At 45.2% G+C, this 23,404-nt stretch overlaps 1 protein-coding gene and 1 long non-coding RNA gene across 2 annotated transcripts in view; one reads left to right on the top strand and one right to left on the bottom strand.

Annotated features, from left to right (window-relative positions):
* The window catches only part of FRYL (FRY like transcription coactivator), a 286,750-nt gene extending 268,962 nt beyond the window's left edge, over positions 1–17,788 (bottom strand). The window contains exon 1 of the mRNA XM_053253420.1: positions 17,474–17,788. The gene's annotated coding sequence lies outside the window, so the exon portion shown is untranslated. The remainder of the gene's footprint in view (positions 1–17,473) is intronic.
* LOC128326494 (uncharacterized) lies at positions 17,599–19,205 on the top strand. The gene is made up of 2 exons (XR_008308082.1): positions 17,599–17,737; positions 17,847–19,205. It is a non-coding gene; the product is annotated as an uncharacterized LOC128326494 (long non-coding RNA).
* The last annotated feature ends 4,199 nt before the right edge of the window (positions 19,206–23,404 follow it).

Genomic DNA, 23,404 nt, shown 5'->3' with positions numbered 1-23,404 from the left:
TTAAAAAATATCTGAAAACACACCTTTTTAAAGGAGGCTTTTTAATGATTTTTTTTTTTGCTATATCTTGTAGATTTTTTAGCTTTTTATAATTTTCAGTTTTTAGATTTTAAAATAACCTTTAATTGAACCTAATAATGATTGTGGCTTTTAATCAGACAACCTTTTTGTTTAAATTAGTTAATTTTATTACTTTTATTGTAACTTGTATCTATCTTACTGTTGTGAGCCACCCCAAGCAGTAGTGCACTGGAGGGGCAGGGTATAAATATTTTAAATAAATAAACAAACTTGTGTGAGCCACTCTGAGATTGTTTTAATGAAAGGCGGTATAGAAATCTACTAAAATAAATATAACAGCACATGGGACAGAAACCCAGGGGACCCTGATGTTTTGTGGGGGAGAATGCAACAAGATGGCAGCCACACAATAGATAGGCAAAAACTTTTGATAACTGTGCTGACAGATAAATTAAATTCAGAGCAGGGAGTGCTAGGTAAGAATTACCATGTTAGAAGAAGCAGAAGTAGGCTCCATTAGTTCTATATGGAACTAGTTGTTTGCTTAACCTTCAGGTGTTGATTTAAAAACACTAGAGCTCATCTTCTACATTTGGTCTGTGACTTTCCTAATGAATCTTGAACAAAAAGGGATACTATCAGCAAAATGTTGGGCTTTATACATGTGTAACAACATCTGTAGAATTATAAATCAACACTGGGCTTAAATAGTTATTCAATAATATCATTTGCCCAGCCTACTAACCTCTTGACTTGATTCAGGACTTCTCCTAAAGGTTCGTGGCCTTGGTAACAAAAAGTACCTTTTACCAGCTTTGGCCAGTGTGCTATTTGTGGTCTCCTTTGAAGAAGTTTCATGTAGTCATAATTACGCTCTAGTCCATTCTAGCTTGGATAATTACAATGTTCTCTACATGAGCCTATCTTTGCAAAGCATTTAAAATTGCAGTTGGTATTAAGTGCAGCAGTCAGACTTTTAGGGACTGCTCTTTGGGAACACATCACCCATCTCTACATGATTTACATTACATTGTTTTCAGGCTTATTTCAATATGTAGGTGCCTTTAAACCCCAAATGGTTTTGGATCTGGGTACGTAAGGACCGTTCTCTCTCTCTCTCTCTCTCTCTCACACACACACACACACACACACACACACACAGATAGATACACACACACACACACATATATGTATACGCCTTTGCACATACTCCACTAATCTAAGGCTATGCTTCAAGTGCCTGACTCATCTGAGATACTAGCACTGGCAGCATTTTCAGCGATGACCCCAACCTTGTGGAATGCCCTCCCCTAAGCTTCCATCTTTCAGGTAGTGTCTTAAAATTCGGTTTTTTAATTATGTGAGTGGAGAACAATATTTTCTGTAGTGCTTTCCTGGCTTTTGAGTTTATTAGTTTTCTGGGTTAGCATTTTTGTTGTGGACTGCCTATGGTTCAGATTTTAATTTTGGCTCTTATTATGAAGACTTATGTTGTAAATTATCAGTATTTTGTTTGTTGTGAGCCACCTTGGGTTTGACAAAGATATTTGCTTTTTGCTACAGTTATCTATGTCTTGGTAACATCCAGGTTAGATTCCTACAATACATGATGTGTTCTACTGCCAACTTAGGGTATTCAGAAACTGCAACTCATTCAACAACACAAAACTATTAACTGGTACCCAGTTATCATAGTTTCCTAAGGTAGAAAGATCTTCACTGGCTTCTGGTTTGTTTGCAGGCACAACTGAAAGTGTTTGTTTTGACCTAACAGGTCTCCACAACATGATGCCAGATCCTGCCTGCAGGGACCTTTTTGCTGATAGGGATATCCTGCAGCAATAGCAGGAGCCATGAAGCACTCTGCAATGTATCTGGCCACTTGAGAGCAGGCGCCTCTTGCCCAGAGTCCACTGGCAGCATCCTTCATCCCTTTCCTCTTTGACCCCCAACCCTCACTGGTCTCCCCACACTCTGCCCTCTGTTGTAGCTGTAGCAGTGACTCTCTTGCCCATCATTCCACTCCATCATGCAGTACTACCTTCTTCCCAGCAGTGCATTTGTACAGCTTAATTCCCTCCATTCAAGCAACCCACAAAGGGTTCTTCTGTGGGATGTTACACTGAAAGAGACAAAGCCAAAAGTACACTGCTGGGTAAGCAGCAATGGCATTAACAACAGAGCAGAGGTTATCAAGTGGGAAAGTTGCAAGTTTGAGAATGCATGCTCAGGCGTCCTCAAATCTGCTTGCACCAGTTGGATGTCTGTCCACCCCTTCCTTTCTCCAGCTCTAGTAGGCTTCAAGAGGCTCATTCCTAGAAAGAGATGGACAAGCGCCTCCCTACCTGGTAGAATGGAACCTAACGCTGTGTATCCCTCTGGTCGAAAAGAGAGCCGTTCCCACAAGTGCAAATGCACAGCCACTTCTGGTGGCAATTTTGCCAGAGGGGATATGGGCACTGCTTACCTGTCATTCCTTTCACCCCCACTTAACACACATGTTGCGGTGAATAACCGATGAGCGAGTGAGCCAGTGCTACAGCAACAATAGATGGAATGGGCTGTAACAGCAGCAGCAGGCAAGCAGGTACAGGCAGAATGCACCCCGGAAAAGCAGGGGGTAACTCTTTCAGTCAGTTCCCTCTTTCTCGAGGGGGACCATCCTCTCCAGAAACTACCTTACAGCGCCATCCTGTGCATGTTCACTCAGAAATATGTCCCACAGTGTACCTAGTGAGGCTTATTCTGAAATAAGCACGTATAGGACTGCAGGCTGAAAGTGATTTAAGGAAGAGGAGTAGACTTGGCATTTGTTTGGGACTGGCATGCACTCCAGCTACCCACCAAATTAGCAAGGACAGGGTCACAACCTTTGGTTAAAACTGGGGGTGCCTTGATAGGCGGAAGAGATCCACAAGTAACTAATAACTGCTTTCATTAATATTTTTAATAATTTTAATTAATTAATTTTAATGTAATAGTGCACTGAAAATTTTTCTTGGCCCTCACACACCAAGTCATAGTTGATACTGCCAGGAAGCAATTTTTAAAAAGTATGTTTTTTAACTTTTGTAAACCACCTTGGGATTGTTTTTAATGAAAGGCAGTATATAAATTTAACAATAAATAAAATAAATAAATCTGATCTGTGTGTCTCCAGTCTAGAATCAGCGTATCAAAAGAATTAACTCCAGATGAATGAACCTGCCATTACTCTGAGTTCACTTAGACCCTGTTCCCAGTATCCCAACCTTCAAGTGAGATGGATGGCCACCAGGGACATGGCACCACAAGTGAGAAGTTCCAATGATGGAAAGTCCTCTGCAAACATTCACTTAGCATGTATTATATTTATTGCATTTGTATCCAGTCATTCATCTGATTAACTCAGGGAAGCATATATAGGTCCCCTTCCACATTTTATGCCCACAACCGTGTGAGATAGAACATGCAGAGAGATAGCACCTGGCCAATGGTCACCCAGTAAGTTTGTGGCCAACTGGATATTTGAACCAAAGTCTCACGGGTCTTGGTTCAATACTCTAGTAGTATACTACACTGGTTTAAACACTGCTGTAGGTATAAGAGTATAACTTTGTTCTGTTGGGTTTTATTTCAATAACGCTGGTGCTGTTGATTTTGAGTTGTTTAATTCTATTTATATTGTTTTTAACTTCTGTTTGTATGTCAACTTGAAGACTATTAACAGAAAGGTACATACAGTGCTTGTTTCTTCTTCTCCCCCCCCCCCGCTCTGCTTGGATTGGTGCTTGGATTTTTAAGGCACTTTTCTCAGAGCCGGTGCAGCCCCCAAGGGGGCCTCCGCTGAAAGGGCAGGACTAGGCAGCGGGGGGGGAGCAGCGCTAGTGTTACAAGATAAAGCCCCTTGTTCTTTTGTAATTTGGGAAGTCAGGGGGGCCGTCGCAAAGGGACCCGCCGAGGAGGTCCTCTATATGGGCACACTCCATGAGGAGGCTAGGGCGAGCGACGAGTAACAGGGACTGAGTAAAAGCAAACTGAAGGAGAGAAAACAGCCAAATGAAGTAGCAAATCTAAAGCAAAAATATATTTGGAATTTGGATTAACTAACAGAAAAGTCTGGCAGAAACAAAGGAGAGAAACAAATTAGGAAACTTCGCCTGAAAGTAGAAGGTAAAAATGCTGAAGAGCTCTTTTTTTTCTGCATCCCGAGACTAGAGCAGCCAGGACAGGAACTGGGGTTGGGTGCCCTCTGGCACCAAGAAGCAAGCCTTTACAACTTCCAGTCCTGTCTGGAGCATGCTCACTTCACAACCCACTAATTAGGAGCTCCAGCACGGGGGGAAATATATCTTGTGATCAGATGGACACCATCCTATTCCATTTGAAAGGATAACAAATTCTGTTGGATAAATTCAAAAGGAATATATTAAAAACATATCCCTCTTTCAGCTTCAAATACTAAAGTCAGGAGGAACCCATGAAAAACAGTAGCACCCTCTTAAGGACTCACAAAAGAACTCCTTGAAAAATCATATGACTTCAAAGATTTCTTATAATTAAGTCATAAGAAGTTTTTGCAACAGAGTAGGGATGTTAAATACCCAAGAGTTAAATATTTAACCATTAAGATTAGCCCTCCCAGTTACTCATTTCAGTGAATGTTTAAACAATCTAGTTTGCAATCACTATCATCTTGCTTACTGAATGCAAATTCATGGTTTACAAAAGATCATGATAGCTTATGTGATATTGCTAACACTAAAACATGACATAATTTCCATAGCAATGGCAGTGAAACAAAATGTAAGCACATGCTCCAAGGTTTTTAAATATGCATAGCAGAGGTGCTTTTGATGTGGACATTAGATATAAAATCCAATTATTTATTATAAGTTATGAATACCTGTAGAAGTGGATGTGAACTAAAGCTTTGTGGGAGGAATAAGTGGAAGCTGCAGGCGGTTTTTGTCCCTAATAGAGTGGGTGTGGATTTTTTGTTTTCAACAGAGCAGTCGATATTAACGGCGAAATGAACAAGAAGGATTTCAACAGTTTGCTGGAGGAATGTAAATATTGTTTAACAGAGTGGGTTTTGCCAGATATTCAGCTGTCTATTAGTATGAACCTGCACAGCCAAGTTGTAAACACCTGATAAGACATGTTCACAAAGCACCACCTCTGGAGCAACAAAGCACAGCTTTTTCAAACATATTCCATTTGATGGGCATTATGCTGATTAGCAAAACAGAACTGACTTACTGGCTCATGCCAGAAGTCCAACATTCTGTCTTCACAGTAACCAACCAGAGATTTCCAAGAGCCTCATAACTAGGGTATGATGGTAACAACCATGTTTCCATTTGCTCCCAAGTGCATGTACAAGACTGGAGAAAATGTTGCTAGTTTGCAGTCTTTTCATTAGATCTTGGCACTGTGTATTATTCTGATTAAATAAGAAGAGGGTGGGATTGTTTTAGGTACAGTGCAGTGTTCTTGAGAACACTAAGCAACAAGAGGAAACCCATGCCAAATTTGACAAAGTGTTTGAGGTAATTGAAGGGCTTCAAATTGGCAGTTGCTTGTAGTGTACAAGCAGCACTTTGTATGCTTGACAACATAGTGGACTAAAGAATGAAAACCATGAATGAAGACAATCTTTACCAAAGTTGGGATTGAAGCATTCCTAGATTTCAGAACTGTGCAGTATTTACTAGACAGGAACATTGGTCTTACCGTGAAGGGTTCTTTTTCCCTGTAGTAGATCCTCAGGAAGGGTAGTGAACCGAGCATGCTCGAGACAGAACTGGACCATGTGACTTGTTGGCCCTGTTAACAATCTGTGCCTCCCTACCTCCCGAAAAAATACATCCAGGTGGGGCTGAGGATCTCCTACTACAGGAAAAAGAACCCTTCACAGTAAGACCAATGTTCCTTTTTCCCCTGAGTAGGAGATCTTTAGGAAGGGACGTGCCCAAGCTGAAGACACAAATCCCTGGGATGGGTAGGACGTATTCAAAACCCTTGCCAAAGCACCGTGTGCTCCAAGGCTGCCTGTGCTGCTGAGGGGCCCAAAACCTTCTTCTTACTACTACTACTACCACCACCACCACCACCACCACCACCACTACATTTATATCCCGCTCTTCCTCCAAGGAGCCCAGAGCGGTGTACTGCATACTTGAGTTTCTCCTCACAACAACCCTGTGAAGTAGGTTAGGCTGAGAGAGAAGTGACTGGCCCAGAGTCACCCAGCTAGTATCATGGCTGAATGGGGATTGGAACTCGGGTCTCCCCAGTCCTAGTCCAGCACTCTAACCACACCACCACGCTGGCTTATGGTGCCTAGGGGAACGGAGTGGCGGAAGGCAAGGAGTCTGCCCTGCGGATTCCTGATAGTGGAATGGGCTGAAAAAAGGCAGCAGAGGTAGATGCACTTCTGGTTGAGTGCGCTGTGACTCCCCCCCAGGGAGGGTGATGTTGAGATCCGAGTAGGCCAGGAGAATGCATGATCTGATCCCACCAGTCGAGTTGTCCTTAGAGAGACTGTTCCCCAAAGAGCGGGGACAGAAAAAGACAAGAAAGGTGTCGGGCGTGTGGATGTCAATGGTGTGACGGATAGATGAACGTCGAGCCCTGAGCCCGTCAGGCTTGTGCCACAATCATTCCCCTGGCTGGACCAGGGGAAGGCAGAATGAAGGAAGAGCGGCAACTCTGGACCCATGAAACAGGGAATTAACTTTTTTGGGAGAGGTGGGGGTTCAGGCGAGGATGCACTGCATCTAGCTGAAAGGTACAATATTCCTTCTATGCCAAGAGGGTGTCTAGTTCAGAAACCCTTGAGCTGAGGTAATAGCTGCCAGAAAGAGGACCTTATAAGACAAGAGCTTCAGTGGAAAGCTAGCGATGGGCTTGAAGGGGTCCTTCATGAGAGCGTTTAGGAACTCGGTTGAAGTTCCAGGCCAGGAACCGCCCAACTAGAGGAGACAGGCTAGTCACTCCTCCAGGAATCTGTATGTGTGCAGGCGTAGGGTCAGTTGGCCCGAGTCAGTGGAAGAAAAAAGGCACAACCAAGGCCAGTGTGGAGGCTTGGCACCTCATGGTGCTTGGTTACAGAGGAAGGTCTAGGCCAGCCTGTAGAAAAGTGAGGACCTCAGGCACCCCTGTGGGAAGTGGATCCATCTTTTGTGTGATCAACCCTCTGTGGAAGGTGAGCCAGGTGGCCTGATATATTTGATTGGTTGATTGGTGTCTTGAGGCCGGAATGATGTCCTTGACCTGTCGGGAATATCCTGTGGCCACTAAATTCATGCCCTCAGGCTCCCGGCGGAGAGCTGTAACCACAGGAATTGGTGTGAAGTAGTGTTGCCTGTAAGGGAGAAAAGAACCAGAAGAACTACGGAGGCACCCAATGGGCTCTCTGCGGGGCGAAGGCATAGCCTACTTCTTGTCCTGCATTTTGACCAAAAACTGGGTCTAAAGCCGGCGCAAAAGGGGGGTCAGCACCCACAAACGGAGCAGATTTATCGTCAGCATTTCAAGTCTTAAACCAAGATTACCTGTATACCACCACGCCCACCACTATGGCCTGACTGCGTACAATCTAAGTTTGAATTGGCCCCGAGGGCCGTGGTCTAGGCCATTTAGTAAATGCCCTGGCGAAACCTTGGGCCGTTCGGGAGGGAACCATCTTGAAGAGCACCTTGGTCCAGAGTCGAAGCACCCAAGGAAGATGTGGTTGGTCATGGATATCTTGAGGGACGTGGCTGATGGTGTCTTGGACCTTCAAGAGAAGGGTGTGTCAGTGCCTGTCCTCCTGGGACTAGAGAGGTCCCTGCCCTTCAGGTGGATGATCGCCCTGGAGACCAACTGAGTCCCCGGGAGGGTCAATCTTAGGCATGGCCAAAGGTTTTGAGAGGTCCCCTGGAATTGTCCTCATGGCAGAGGATACTGAGCAAATACCTGTTCCTGAAACAGGCTTTTTAGGGATGGAGGTTAAAGAATTGAGTCAGATAGCAGTGACAGGAGATGATGTTCTAAACTGCCTGGAAAAATTAGAAACCAACAATCACCAGGGCTGGATGACAACCATCCAAGAGTCTTCAAAGAACTCAAATGTAAGATTGCCAACCTCCTTGCTAAAATATATAATTTATCCCTGCAATTGGGCTCTGTACCAGAGGACTGGAGAGTATCCAGTACAACACAAATTTTCAAAAAGGGATCCAGGGGCGATCTGGGAAATTACAGGCTGTTCAGATCAACATCCCATCCAGGCAAATTGATGGAAAGCATCCTCAAGAATAAAATTGTAAAGCACACAGAAGAACAGGCCTTGCTGGGAGAGAACCAGCATGGCTTCCGCAAAGGAAAATCTTGCCTCACCAACCTTTTGGAGTTCTTTGAGAGTGTCAACAAGTGTGTGGATAAGGGTGATTCAGTTGACATAGTATACCTGGAGTTCCAAAAAGCTTTCGACTAAGTTACTCATCAAAGACTCCTGAGAAAACTTAGCAGTCATGGGATAAGGGGACAAGTACCGATGTGGATTGCTAACTGGTTGAAGGACAGGAAACAGAGTTTTCACAATCGAGAGAAGTAAGAAGTGGGGTCCCCCAGGGATCCGTACTGGGACTGGTGCTTTTTAATCCACTCATAAATGATCTAGAAGTAGGGGTAAGCAGCGAGGTGGCCAAATTTGCAGGTGATACCAAACGCTTTTGTGGGGGAGAAGGCCAATTCCATGCTAGGGATCATTAGGAAGGGGATTGAAAATAACTGCTAATATTATAATACCCTTATACAAAAACTATGGTGCGGCCACACTTGGAGTACTGTGGACAATTCTGATCACCACATCTAAAAAAGGACATTGTAGAACTGGAAAAGGTGCAAAGAGGGCAATCAAGATGATCAGGGGCCTAGAGCACCTTTCTTATGAGGCAAGCCTACAACACCTGGGGCTATTTAGTTTAGGAGGAAAAAGAGAAAAAAAGATGACTGCAGGAGACATGATAGAGGTCTATACAATCATTCATGGTGTGGAGAAAGTGGATAGAGAGAAATTTTTCTCCCTCTCCCATAACACTAGAACCAAGAAATTGATTGCCGGTTTAACACAATGCATAATCAACCTGTGGACCTCTCTGCCACAAGATGTAGCGACGGTCAACAACCTGGATGGCTTCAGGAGAGGTCTGGACAATTTCATGAGGAACAAGTCCATCAACGGCCACTAGTTGGAGGCCCATAGACCACCTCCAGCCTCAAGGCAAGACACCTCCGAGTACCAGCCGCAGGGGAGCAACAGCAGGAGAGAGGGCACGCTCTCAACTTCCGCCGTAGGCCTCCAGCAGCATCTGGTGGGCCAGCGTGTGAAACAGGATGCTGGACCAGACAGACCCTGGGCCTGATCCAACAGGGCTGTTCCCATGTTCTTATGTACTGGAAATGTTTCTTGGGGAGATTACCCATCAGTTTGGCCAAGACCAGGCTCTGCCACGCCATGCACATCACCCTGAGAAATAGAGCAGGGAACGGAACCGTGGATGTTATCGGATCGGCTGCAGGGAAAACCTGTTGGTCAGGGGGCAAAGACGGCTCTGCAGTTTCCGATGGGGAGACATTACTGATTGTGCGCTGCACCTAAGATAGTAGACCCTCAAGTTCTGCTGAGGAAAAAAGTATGGCAGAGTTAGAAATGGGCAGCGTCACATCCTCCCCGACAATTCCCCTTCCTCCTTGTCTGGTTCCAATGGCCCAGTAGGGTCCAGAGGCAGAGATTGTGAGGAACCCCCTTTTCTGACGGGTGGTCAGGCAGTAACAGGACTGTGGACCTCCCCAGACTTTCAGGAAGGGGAGGGTACGAGGAGATGCCTTTCAGCCTCTCGCATATTGCTGGTGCCCATATAGCTACCAGTGGCGATTCGATCCAGCACCCTTCTGCTTGTTAGTAAAGCATTTCCCTGCTGCACCACTTGAGGTGCCTGGGGGAAGGGGAAAAGGGAGTAGCACAAGTTGATCCAGTGCGAGACTGGAAGAACCGCCTGGGCTGCTAACGACTCCTGTCCCCCCTGCGAGGGTGGTCGGAGGAAGAATACTTGCACCTCCACTTGGTTTTGTCTGGCAAAAAACCTGGGCATAAACCCGTACAAAGAGAAAAACCCTGTGCTGCGGGCAGGGGTCAGGTGAGGGTGAGGAAACCGCCCCCCCCACCACCGGTCACTATGTTGGGTGCCCGCCTGGGCCCAGGTCCCTGTCCTGGAACGACCTGGAGTCATGCGTATCACTGTGTGTAGGGGGCGGGCACCCCGCAGAACCTGGTAAGGGCCATGCCAGGGGAGTAGTAAGTGGAGCCGTAGGAGGCACAATGGAGAATTCTCTATCTTACCGCGCTCACACATGCAGTCTCCCATTCAAATGCAAACCAGGGTGGACCCTGCTTAGCAAGGGAGACAACTCATGCTTGCTGCCACAAGAACACTTTCCTCCCATTCCTCCAAAAAAACTCACACAGCCATTGAGAATCCTGGGTGAGAAAAAGTCTTTACTCACAGCTGTGACTGCTGAGGCTGCGCAGGGAGCGTGTGAGCGATCCATCATGCAGCATGGGGGGAATGTGTGGACCAGCTGGTTCCCTCTCAATTGCTGAGGCCCCAGTGGGTGGAGGATAAGGCACCAGGATAATGCCCACGGGGCTCCGGTCACCTCCCTCAAAGCGCAGGCACTTGTTTGATTCAGCCTTCCACTTGCCGCCCTTTTGGTTGCTTTCAATTTTGATTTCCAGCCAGTCGCCTGAATCAACAGGCACTCACTTAAATGCTTGTGCCCTTCCGGACCCTGGAAGGACTCACTCATGCACCTTTTTTCTTTTTTTCCAGGGAAACGAGGCTGGTACCCACTGCCACTGGACCTCTTGCGGGCATTGGCTAAGTGCCGCCCCGAGGTCCCTGTCCGTGTTGTTTGTGTTGCAGCCGCGGCTGCGGACGAGGGGGAAGCTGAAGCGGCCATGCTGGGCTAAGCAGCTGCAACAACAGGAGCAGAGTTCGCACTGCCCAGGCGCTGCTGGAGCTGTGAAGCCATGGACACTGAGCCCTGAAGGAGTTCCTCTGAGTGAGCGAACTCTGTTGCCCCTCCAAACAAATGCAAATACTTTGGCAAGTAGCCAATCAAGCCGAATGCTAGCTAAAAGGAACTTGTGAAAGGTTTTTGTTTGTTTGTTATTTTGGGTTGGCTCTGAATAAGGGTAGCTCCCTTCCCACCCTTGCACACACAAAGCGAGAGGGGGGAGGAGGGGGAGGGAAATTTTAGAGAACCACCAGGCAGGCACAGTCCGAAGAGTTGTGACTCCTGTCTCCCCCAATAGCCAAGAGGCTGGTCATTATTGAAAATAGATAAAATGAATTGAAGAAAAAAGCTTAACTGCATGAGCTCTCTCCCAACACGCCCTATCCCAAGCAAGACAGAACTGGGGCTAGGAGGAGGCTACACCCACAAACAAGTCACATGGTTCAGTTCTGTCTCGAGCATGCTCAGTTCACTACCCTTCCTGAGGATCTCCTACTCAGGGGAAAAAAGGGGCTATGCTTATAATGTTCTTTGTACTGAAAGTTAAACTTAAGTTTTATGACAGATAATTATCAAGCATTTTAAATAGCCATCACTTCTTCACTGTCCAAAATTTGTGCAATACACCAGCAATCCCTAGAAACTGAATGAAGCACACATTAAAACTTTTTTTAAACCAATAAGAGATGCTAGTCTTTTGGCCAAAAGCCATTTGATAGGGAAGCCTCAAGAGACCACCACTATGGAAAGAGGAAACATGTTCCACAAGTCTGATGCACGGATCAAAGTCCCATTAGTGTGGATGCAGGCAATTATTCTACAAACACACAGCACATATTCCTACTTGTTGTTCCCCTTCCACCCCCGAACTATACATGGTAACCTCTACAATACTATAATTTAGCCAGCATAAAACCCACTTTTCTATTGAACAAGTTCCTAAAATGAGAAATCTTTGCTTGAGACGGTTTTAAGAATAAGAGCATATTTCACACAAAGTGTTCTTGAAGCAACATTTCCAGTTACATGGTATCAAACCACTGCCACACCTGCCCAGCAAGCAAGAGCAGATTGAAGCTTCTACCTATATGCATTCTAGATATCCCAAACACCTACTCAAAGTTATCCATTCAAGGAAAAGCAGACAATATCCAAGGAGCCTAAATTCTAGTGGATTAAGCTAGTCATTATCTATGAACAAGTAGTACAAATACTACTTCTAGTATCAAAAGCATGCAAAACATTGTAAATAACTCAAATCACCACTAATTTTATGCTGCTGTTCCCTACCTCCTTCAAAAAAAAAAAGTAAGAGAAAACAGGCCTGCACTGATTGTTTAAGGAACTACTGGGAGTGGGAAGAGAAGGGACTCAAATCATACTACACATGTAGGTCAAGATTATCTACATCATGAGTCAAATGACAGCATCTGTATCATAGCAAGCTAGGGAAAGGGTGAGAGGTAGGATCAATCAGTTCTCAACTCTAAACAGATCAGGGCTAGGCTTTAACTTCTGAAATACCAATGAGAAGAATTGAAGTCTTAATGAAGCCAAACTATTAGGGAAGGAGAAAGTTAGTTCAGAAGCCCTAAAGTTACCATAGCAGTGCAAGATGGAAGAGTTGCACAGAATCAGGGGTGCAGTGGAGGGGGACATGCAGGGATGGGGCTCCGGTACTTCTCGGTTTCTCTGGCTGTTGGGGTGGGCATGGCCATGAGGCCTGTTATGGAGAGTGTGTACACTTCTGAATTTGCAGCTATATCACTGCACAGAGTATGTTGCACAAAAATGAAAACCTCCGCCTTGCTCAAAAGGATGTGAACACTTCTGTTATGTTGCTTGGGCTGGCTCCAGTAAGAAATGGAAAAGGTTCTTTGTTTTGATGACAAAGATTGTCATCAGGTCATGTGTGCATTTCTAGTTTTTACAGTGAGTGCTTTAATCCTGCCAGAACTGAGTCAAGAGTGTCCATATATCAACAATTTTGCCGAGTCTACTTATATGGTAAGGTATTAAAGAGAAGGCAATACAGCTGTGGTGAGAAGAGAACTGGTGAAACACACCTGTTTGTTTATGAAGCAGTTACTCAGCGTGCAGTTTTTAGGTGCTTAAAACCGTCCACTCTTTACATACAACCTCTCATTTGCATGCCTTTTCTATTTCATCTTTCTTCTCTATGCTCATCCTACTTATTTTCTGTTCTTCTCTTGTTACATACTAAACCATGACCCAGAATCAGGTTATTTACCTATTAATCACCAGGTTCCCCACAAATGGGCAATGCACTAAAGGCAACAAGCAGCCCCCTGCTGGCCATATTCTGGTCTCAGAGCAGACTGCTCTCTTCTCCAGGATGTGCAGAAAACTATAGGACTGCTGTATTATGTTTAGAGTGATTCTGATTTGGAAGCATTCAGTCATAATCCCACAGATAGTAGCTTGTCTCCTCAGCCAAGCACATACACTAAATGTCTTTGCTTGTTTCTCCTTCACTCAGACTTGTACATATGTGTACATGGTTTGTAAATGTGCACCAAAAGTGGGACAGTACAGGGAGGAAATGTATACAAGGATTAAGTCTCTCTCCTAAAATATATTTTACGTACCGTCTGCTCTCTGAGGAGTATGCAGAAGTTTCTTCAGGTTGGTTCAAGTTTTATAGTCTCAAAAGCTATGCTTCTGGTCTAACATGACTTTTTGTTTCAAGAGAGAAAAATCACCCAAAATGCTGGAAAATGTGACACATTCCCATCCACCAACTAGGCCTAGCCAGTGGTGACCACCAGTAGCCATAGTACTGTTAGCTTCCAATATTTAAAATGTATAATTTGCTCCAAATCTTAAGCTTGTAAAAACATATGAGGTTCTTTATAAGCACCTTTCTGGTTTGTGCTTAACTTTGTACTACATCAAGAATCAAAGCCAAAATTCTCATTCCTAAAAATAATTTGTCTATACAGCTCTTTTCTTCTCCTCCACCACTTTAACTTCTTCAAACAGAAGCAGAAGGAACTAGAAATAACTGCATTAAAACTGAGACCATACAGCCTTATCAGATGCTATTAACAAGAGCAGGTTATAGACATAACCCCCAGCAGTGTTCCCTCTAAGGTGTGCACACATGTATGCACTCACAAGGTTTTTTTTATGTCTGCTCAGTAAATTTTAGATCTCGCTCAGGTTGAATCAGGAAGTCCCCATTCTGAATGCATGTGAGCACACAATGCCTTGGTACTGCCCAGAACAAAACTCATTCCACACACAGATGAAAAAATGAGAGAACACTGATCCCTCCAGTCATTTCTTCTCTTCTTGTATCCTGCATTTAAACACAGCAGAGAAGAAAAATACAAGTATCTCTGCCATTTTCCAGCATTTGCTACGAAACCTTCTGTGGATATTCTGAAATATTTCCGTATAAAGTCACAAACTACAAATGCAGTGGAAAAACTGCAACTTAGTAACAAATATCACTGGAAACAAAAATTCACCAGAATGCAAAGCAGCTCAACTACAGCAATGTTGTCTTAATGTAACAAGTTTATGGTTTGGATATTTTGCTTTGGTTTCTTTGTACAAGTAGAAAGGTGATACAGAAATTCTATTTTGCCACTGCTTGCAGTGCAACATGCCCAGTGTGGAAAAATGTATGATGTCATAAATATCTTCTGTTTCAGATCAGTCAACTGTATCTACTATGCAGTGTAGACACAGCTCTCCCTTGGTCATGTAAATACACCTCATGGTGGAAGGGAGAGATTCTTCTATACTCACTTTGATCACTGATACATCAGCAATCTCAGCAGACTAGGCAAAGACAGACATAAGCCCTTACCTGTAACTAGAAAGAAAAGAAAAAGGCTTCTACACTCCACAACCAACACATTACAGTTGCTAGGCTGAGGGGAGAAAAGAAAGTGTGCTGCTTATGTGACCCAGGAGCTAGGGGCTCTTGTTTCACACCTGGGGCTAAGTTTTGCAACTGGGAGTCATAAGCTATATTCCTGAAGAACAAGAACCACAGCCTCAGGAAAACCAGCCTTTTTTAGCCAGGGGATGCAGAGGCCTAGCTACAGGGAAGCACATCATACCTTCCCATTCCTTTGGTGTGTTTACCAGACCATGTGCCATTTGACCATTGTATAATTGTTCTCAGTAGGAATACAAACATTGGTATCAATAAATATAATTCCTGTTTAAGAATCCTATGATGATAGCAAGAAACTGACCCTCAATATCCAGTAAATAGCACAGCCATGAAATCAGTGATTGCTCTCACCATACTTACAAGATTTTACTCCACTATTGTATTCAGGTCCTTTAGAAGTCTTTGGAAAACCCATGAAGGTGCATTAGAGACCTTGGGTTAGGGCGGTATAGAAATGTGTTAAATAAATAATAAAATAAGATAGAAATTTCATAGATGTAGATGCATTAGCTGGGCTAAATCATTAGCCTAGAATAATTTCCTAGAAACTCACTAGGAAAGCTCAATATGTCTATATTACCAACCAATTGATTTCAACAATACATATAAAAGTGGGTTTTTAGTTTTATATTATTCATTTTCTTGCAGTGTTATTCTTGTACTTGAGAAACAGAATACTTAAGCTGTGGCCCTGTTCTGACATAATGTAGAACCGAGGGGGGCACGGAACCGACGTAACGGGTTCCGCACCCACCTCCCTGCTCAGACACCAGGGAGAGCTGCCTCTCTTCAGACAGCAAGAGAGGTGGGGGAAACGGCTGTGCAGGCTTCCTTCCTGACAGAAGAATAGCCTGCACAACCAATTGGGCCAGAGTGAGGGAGGAGCTTCCATGGGGCCAAAACTGTGGTGCCAGTGTTAAGACATAATGCTGGCACCACAGAAATGGAGTTTGCGGCACTCAAACTCCACTCTGAACTGCAAGTTCAGATTGGAGTTCGGAGAAAGAAACCACAGGTTGCTTCCCTCCGCAAACTCCATTTCCCAGAGCTCAGACGTGTGGGTTAGGAAACCAGAGGTGAAGGGACTTTTGAACTCAGCAGAAGTGTTACATCTGGATTCAGCAGAAGTGTCTGGTTGAGGTACACAACATTAAACAATACCCTACCAAATATGCTGCTGCACTATTTCAAGCAATAACTATATATTGTCATGCTAAATAGTGGTTTCCCAACTTTTTAAACAGGGTTTTAAATAGACATGTTAAGGCTATGGAATGAGAAACACGGAGCTAGCTGGCCCAATAAAGACGCATTGTCTTACTTGCTCCATGTTTGGCATCAACAGAGAGCCCTTGTTCTCACATCACACGTGTAGTTCGCAGTCACTTCACAGCTCCCTTCTAACCAGAAGGGACCCTCCACCAATCCACCCCCCCCCTTTCTCTTACACACACACACTTGACTAGCAGTGTACCTAACTCCACTAAAAATAAGGCTTCTTCGAGCCATCTAGGAGCGGGTGGCCTCAGGCGAAATGACGGCAGCTTGAAAGACGGGCGAGCATACTGTGAGCCGAGGGAAAGTCACACCCACATCCTCACGTTTGGCGTGCGTGTGTGCTCGCGCGGGCGCGCGCCCCCTGAGAGAGAGTTTTAAAAAAAAATAAGAAGAGAGGAGGCCCAGAGGAGCATCGGTGGCAAGAAAGTTAGCTGTCTGCGTGCCCCTCCGGCAGGAGAGGAGGGACGGGGCTCCATGGGGGAGGACGGGCCCCGAAGGCTCGTCTCTTCAGCGCTCTTCCTCTGCGGGAGCAGCCCTCTCCTACGCGCCCACCTTGCCCCGCGGGGCTTCTGCGTCTCTCTCTGCCGCCGCCAGCTTCCCCGCGGTGTCAAAGGGAGGAGAGAGGGGCGGGGGGAGCGTGCCGTTCTCTTCACAGCCTGCAAGGGGAGTCGAGGGGCGAGAGCGCGCCCAGGCCAGCGTAGGGCAGCGGGGGGCGTTACTGGCCAACCGAGATCCCACCACTGGGGAAGCCGAAGAAAGGCGGGAGAACAGGAAAGGGGGTGGAGGAGATACATGCGCGAGCGCCCCCCCCCCGCGTTTCTATGGGCGACAGTGCGGGGCGGGGGGCGAATCGGGAAGAAGCTTTGGGAGAACAACTGCTTAGCACGCACAAGCACACGGTCTCCCCTCCCGCGAAAAACAAAAGCGGGCGGCGGGGCGGGGGGAGAGAGAGGAAGAAGCTGCTAACTGGTTGGCTCGGCTCGCTCGCGCCAAGGCTTAGCTCGCGCCCTCTCCTGTTTACAAAGCGGGTCTCGCGGGGACGGCCTCGTCGTCAGTTCTCCCGGGCGCTCTGTGTCTGTTAGGGCTGGGAAGGAAGCGGGCTAGCCAAGCGCTCCGCCTCCCTCACGCACCACCACCGCTGCGCGGAAGGGTCCCCAATCACAATCCCCATCGCGGCTGGCTCTAAGGTTGACTTACCTGCTGCTCCAACAAGCTGAGGCGGCTGGGTGGGTGCCTCTTGACTCAGCCCGGAGACTTTCGCCACTATCCCTAAAAGCACTGTACTCTGCCGACGAGCGACGTCCGCTGCTGCGGTCCCTTTAAGGACCTAGTCCGATGGGACCGAATAGTGACTTATTCCTCCGCCTGCGTCTCTCTCCGGCTTTATCCCGACTCCTTCTACCTCCCGATAACTCGATAGCCGTGCTCCTCCTTCTTCCCGCCTCATCGCCTTCCTCATTGGTAAGTATCTCTTAAACAGGAACAAACCTTTCACCACCGAATTCGTCAATATTAACGCCACTCCTCTGTCTCCGCCTTCCTCCTTTCTCCGGAATGGCTCACTTTGCAGTTACGTCCCGCCTCCAGAACTATACGAAATATTTTTGGCCAATCGGTCTGCTGGGTGATAAAGTTCCCCTTCTTATTGGTGATACAAAGCCGTTTCCTCTCCTTTTAAGCGGATAAGATGGACATCAATCCGTTGTCGCAGCCAGCCTGTCCTCGGGAGCCCTCAGACGACTGAGAGGGACCGCCCAATTCCTAATCGCTCCTTCAAATAATAGAGCTGTCTTGCCCTTTAAATCTTTCTCCTAGTTAGGGACCATGTGTCCCATTTCAAACGGGAAGGTTCAGCTACAAGTTGTAAATACGTTTGATAATGTTATTGCAAACTTTGTGTCTTGTTAATTTTAATTTAATCCATGTATTGTTAATTTATGAATTATATGTTTATCCCACCGTTTTTTCAAGGAACTCAAGGAAGTCTAAAGTAGGTCCTCCACCTACTTTAGACCTTACAACAACCATATGGGGTAGGTTGGGCTGAAAGAGCATGAGTGGTCCAAAGTCACCACACCCAGCCAGGTTCATAGCTGAGTGGGGATTTGAACCAACATCTTTTTGGTCCTAAGCCCTTGGAGGTGGAACACAGCAGCAAGCCCTGTCCTTGTGCTCATGTGTTCCATAACCACACACCCTCACTGTCCACAGATACAGCATCTGCATTGATAAATGATATAGTCATGGGAAATGTGGGATAGGTTACAGAGCATGTTAGTGAGATGGCAAGGCATGCTGGCGCATTACTATTGACTCTATAAACATGTGTAGTGGTTACATAATACCCAAACTAGGGTCTAGTTTAGTCTATATGGTTATAGTGTCAACAGAAATATGTCATTACCCATAAACATTTCATACTTTATATACTCTCATAAGAACTAAAAGTTCCAGAGTTCATTAGTTCCTGAAGCCATTTCTTAGGGTGTTTCAGCAGACTGGCTCGAGAAAGAAGCAAGCATAATAAACAGAAATACTGAGATCTCCTGGAGAGTGGGGGTTTAGTGGTGTTGATAGAACTTACAGGCCTTGTATATATGCGAATAAGTGAACTAGGCTTCAGAGTGCACAGAAGATTCCAAAGGCAGGGAATAGTACCTTAAGGGCATTTATCACATGCATATAATTAATATAATTGTGTAAATTGCCATGTCTGATACAGATAATGCAGCCAGAAACTAAGAAGCAAGAAACCTAAAGAAGCTAAAGGACACAAATCAATCCTACATTTTTTCAAAAGAGACAAGGCCTTTCTACAGTCTTGCTCAAGCAGAGCACAAACTTGGGGATTAGATTAACAAAAGTGCAAGCAGTCAAGTTATATGTTCTATTTATGTTGTTTCAGAAATAAAACAATATTTTTCTTGCATGACTTACTGTGAGACTGTGAGTAGAAAGTGGGGGCTGGTTACATATTTGTACCAGAGAAACAATGCTTCTGCACTGACTGTTTTAATAAACAGAGTGCTCCCCACCTCACATATATTTCAAGCAAACATAAATTGGTTTAGGCACCATACAAGGTGAGGTAATATAGAAGTTCTATTTGTAGTGACTCATTCACACATACAAGTTATACTTAATGCTGCAGTGTCAGCTGACCCATGTGGATGTGTGAACTGGCCCATAGTAGATCTGTTATGGTAAATCATATAAAATATACTCTACACACAAATAAAACCACTGCTGTAAATATGATAAAGACACATCTGCATTCTCCTCAATAACAACAGTGTTAACATTGCCAGAACTGAATGGGAAGTCACTTTCATTGTATTATGTCTGTAAAGTGACATACATAAAATATGCAGTACAGCTTTCTTCAAGCCACCTAATGGCACTGTGGGGAAATGACTTGACTAGCAAGCCAGAGGTTGCCAGTTTGAGTACCCGCTGGTATGTTTCCCAAACTATGGGAAAAACCTATATTGGGCAGCAGCCATATAGGAAGATGCTGAAAGGCACCATCTCATACTGTGCAGGAGATGGCAATGGTAACCCCCCACTGTATTCTACCAAAGACAACCACAGCGCTCTGTGGTCACCAGGAGTAGACACCAATTTGACAGCACACTTTACAGTTTTCTTCAAAAGTGAGGTTGGTTTCCCTCTGCCTTTGCAACAGAGTTAACATGCACTCAACAATAATTCAGTGCTGACTCCGTCATCAGTCTTGCCCATGATCTTCCCATGTTTTAAGAAGGCTGTCTGCTTTTTAAAAAATTCCCCATATGTGTTCATTCAAATGTTCATTAATTGCCTGTAAAACAGAACCATAATCATTATTGTAAACATTTTTAATGCTTTGGAGATGGGGTAGGAGGTGAGTATATGATGTCATAGGCTAATCAGCACTATGCACAGATGGATTCTGCTGCAAACTCACAGAACCAGTTCTGCCTGAGCTTAGCCTTGGAGAGGAAACTGATCTTTTGCACAGACCACAGTAACTGGACTTCTAGAGTGGCCCCATTGCTCAAATAATTTTTTGTTTATACGTAGCACATGGAACTAGGGTAGGCTGGACAACTTCAGCCCACCAGCAGTTGTTGGACCACAAGTCCCATCATCCCTGACTATTGAACAATTGGCTGGGGATGATGGGAGTTGTAGTCCAAAACAATTTGGTGGTCTGAATATGGAATGTGTTTAGGTGGTGTTCATCTTGGACTAAAAATACAGGATGGGTTCAGAATACCATTATCATCACAGAACTTTGGGCAAATAAAAAATACTCTAATAATAATGAAAATAATAATAAATAAATTTATTTGTTAGCCACCCCATAACAAATTGTCCTCTGGGTGGCTCACAAGACAGGAACATGCAATAAAAACACATTAGACATTATATCATAACACAAAAGTGTGGGGGAGGGAAATACAAAATATAATACAAAGCAATTTAAAAACGCTTTTAAAATTAGTGAAAAATCAGATTTGAAAATGGAAATTTTAAAATTTAAAAGGCCTGAGTGAACAAAAAGTTCTATTCCTGGCATCTAAAAGAACAAAGTGTAGAAGCCAAGCGAACCCCACTGGGGAGACTATTCCATCAACCAGGTGCAATCACACAGAAGGCCCTCTCCCTAGCAGCCACCCGCCTCACCTCGTTTGGCAGGGGAAATAAGAGGAGGGCCTCCAAAGAAGATCTTAAGGTCCAGGTTGGGGCATATAGGACAAGGCACTCTCCCAAGCCATTTAGGGCTTTAAAGGTTAAAACCAGCACCTTGAATTGGGTCCGGAAATTGACTGGGAGCTAGTGCAGCTGATGAAGCACTGGCGTAATATGCTCAAAACGACCAGTCCCAGTCAATAATCCTGCAGCCCTATTTTGTACCAGCTGCAGTTTCTAGACTGTTTTCAAAGGCAGACCCATATACAATGCATTGCAGTAATCTAAGTGAGAGGTTACCAGTGCATGAGTAACTGTGACCAAGCTTTCTCTGTAAAGGTCAGGTCACAGTTGGCCCACCCCTGCTAACTGAGCAAAGAGGCACCTTTTAAAAGTGGCGATTCTCTTTATTTAGCAAGGGGAGAGCAACTGGCCCTATCCAACCCCAGCACAGCATCCCTCCAGTGGCTGCTGTTGGTGTCTTTTGTTTCTTTTTTAGACTGTGAGCCCTTTGGGGACATGCAGCCATTTAATTAATTAATTTTTGTATGTAAAGCACTTTGGGAACTTGGGTTGAAAAGCAGTATATAAATACTCGTCGTATTCGTTTCAGCCAAAGCTGATAAAAGGCATTCCGAGCTACAGAGGTCATTTGAGCTTCTGGTGATAGTGCTGGATCAATTAGCAACCCCAACAAGCTGCAAACCTGGTCCTTCAGGGGTGTGCAACCCAATCTAGAACAGGCTGGACATTATTCACCCGGGCAGAGGAACCACCAACCAGCAGTACTTCTGTCTTGTTAGTTATAAGTTTATTCGGTCATTGACCAGCAAATTCTGTCTTGTCTTGATTGAGTCTCAGCTTGTTTTAGGGATGTGCATAGAACTGGGTGGGGGACGTTCGAAGGTGGGAAAGGGTTGACTTTAAGGGTGGGGCGGGTGCACTTACCCCTCCCTCTGCTTTTCCCCCGCTGGTGCTCTGTTAGCAAAGGGTCCGTCGGGGCAGCAGCATACCTCTCTGCTGCCTCGTCGGACCCTACATCACCGGAAGTACCCGGCATGCCTGTGCACATTGGCATGTGCGCACACACATCGCGCTTGCACGTCCAGACTCACAAGATGTATGCACACATGCACCAACGCATGCAGGCACGTTGGGTACTTCCGGTGACGTAGGGTCCGACGAGGCGATGGGGTGGCAAGGAGGTACACTTCTGCCCTGACGGACCCTTTGCTAACAAAGCACCAGTGGGAGGAAAGCAGAGGGATGGGTAAGTGCACCATCCCCCACCCTTAAAGTCAACCCACCCACCCACACACCTTTGAACCAGCAGAACTGCTGGTCCTTCGAACCGGTTCTGTGCACATCCCTACCTTGTTCACCCTCATCCAGTCCATTACTGCATCCAGGCACTGATTCAGGACAGTCACCACCTCACCTGCATCTGCTGAAAAAGAGAGAGAGAGAGAACTGAATGTCATTCACATACCAATGACACCTCAGGCCAAATCTCAGGATGACCTCTCCTGGCAGTTTCATGTAGATATTAAACAGCATAGGAGAAAGAATGGAATCCTGCAGAACCCCAAAGCATAACTGCCAAGGGGTTGAACAGTAATCCCCCAGCACCACCTTTTGGAAATGGACCTCAAGGTAGGAGTAAAACCACCTCCAAGAAGTGCCTCCCACACCCAACTCGGCCAGCCTATCCAAAAGGATACATGGTCAATAATATTGAAAGCCTCTGAGAGATCCAAGAGAATAAACAGAATTGTACTCCTCTCCTCATCTCTCGCTCTTCAAAAGTCATCCCAGGGCAACCAAAGCAGTTTCTGTTCCAAAACCAGCCTGAAGCCTGATTGAGATTGATCTAGATAGTCAGTTTCCTCCAACCAACAGTGTCTGGACTACATGCTCAAGCACCTTGCCCAAGAAGGGAATATTGGCCACAGGCCTATAGTTGTTTACATCCTCACAGCCTTTGCCTGTGTTGAATAAGATTAGGATTCACGTGGGTCTCTATTAAGATAAATCACCTCATGGTTGAAAAAATGTCACCTATATTCACCAAAGTTTGTAGCAGCAAAATCCTTTCTTTTGTTTTTGGCGGTGGGGGCGGGAGGAGGGGGTCTGCTCTCAACTCTCTTGTCTACTTATCCAAAGATCAAAATGTCTCAGAAAGTAGAGATAGGCAGAGAAATCTCAGAAATTCATAATTCTCATGATAACCTAAATTTAGCATTTTTTCAAAATGTGTTGTTACCTGTACTTTCTGAAGAGTCAATAGCCCTATTCAGACATTTTTGAATGTGTGTTCAGATGTCTGTACGCATGTATATGTTTCTGTGTGCATGACTGTACTTGCATTCATTTAAAAACTGAACCCATGGCACCCTGAAATGCAAGATATAGATAGGAAGTATACTGCTATATGGGTGTTCAGCATAACCTAAC

The sequence above is a fragment of the Hemicordylus capensis genome, chromosome 5 (genome assembly GCF_027244095.1).
Source record: "Hemicordylus capensis ecotype Gifberg chromosome 5, rHemCap1.1.pri, whole genome shotgun sequence".
NCBI classification, from domain to species: Eukaryota; Metazoa; Chordata; class Lepidosauria; order Squamata; family Cordylidae; genus Hemicordylus; species Hemicordylus capensis.
Note: the sequence above shows the minus strand (reverse complement) of the source record. Positions and strands in the feature narration are given on the sequence as shown.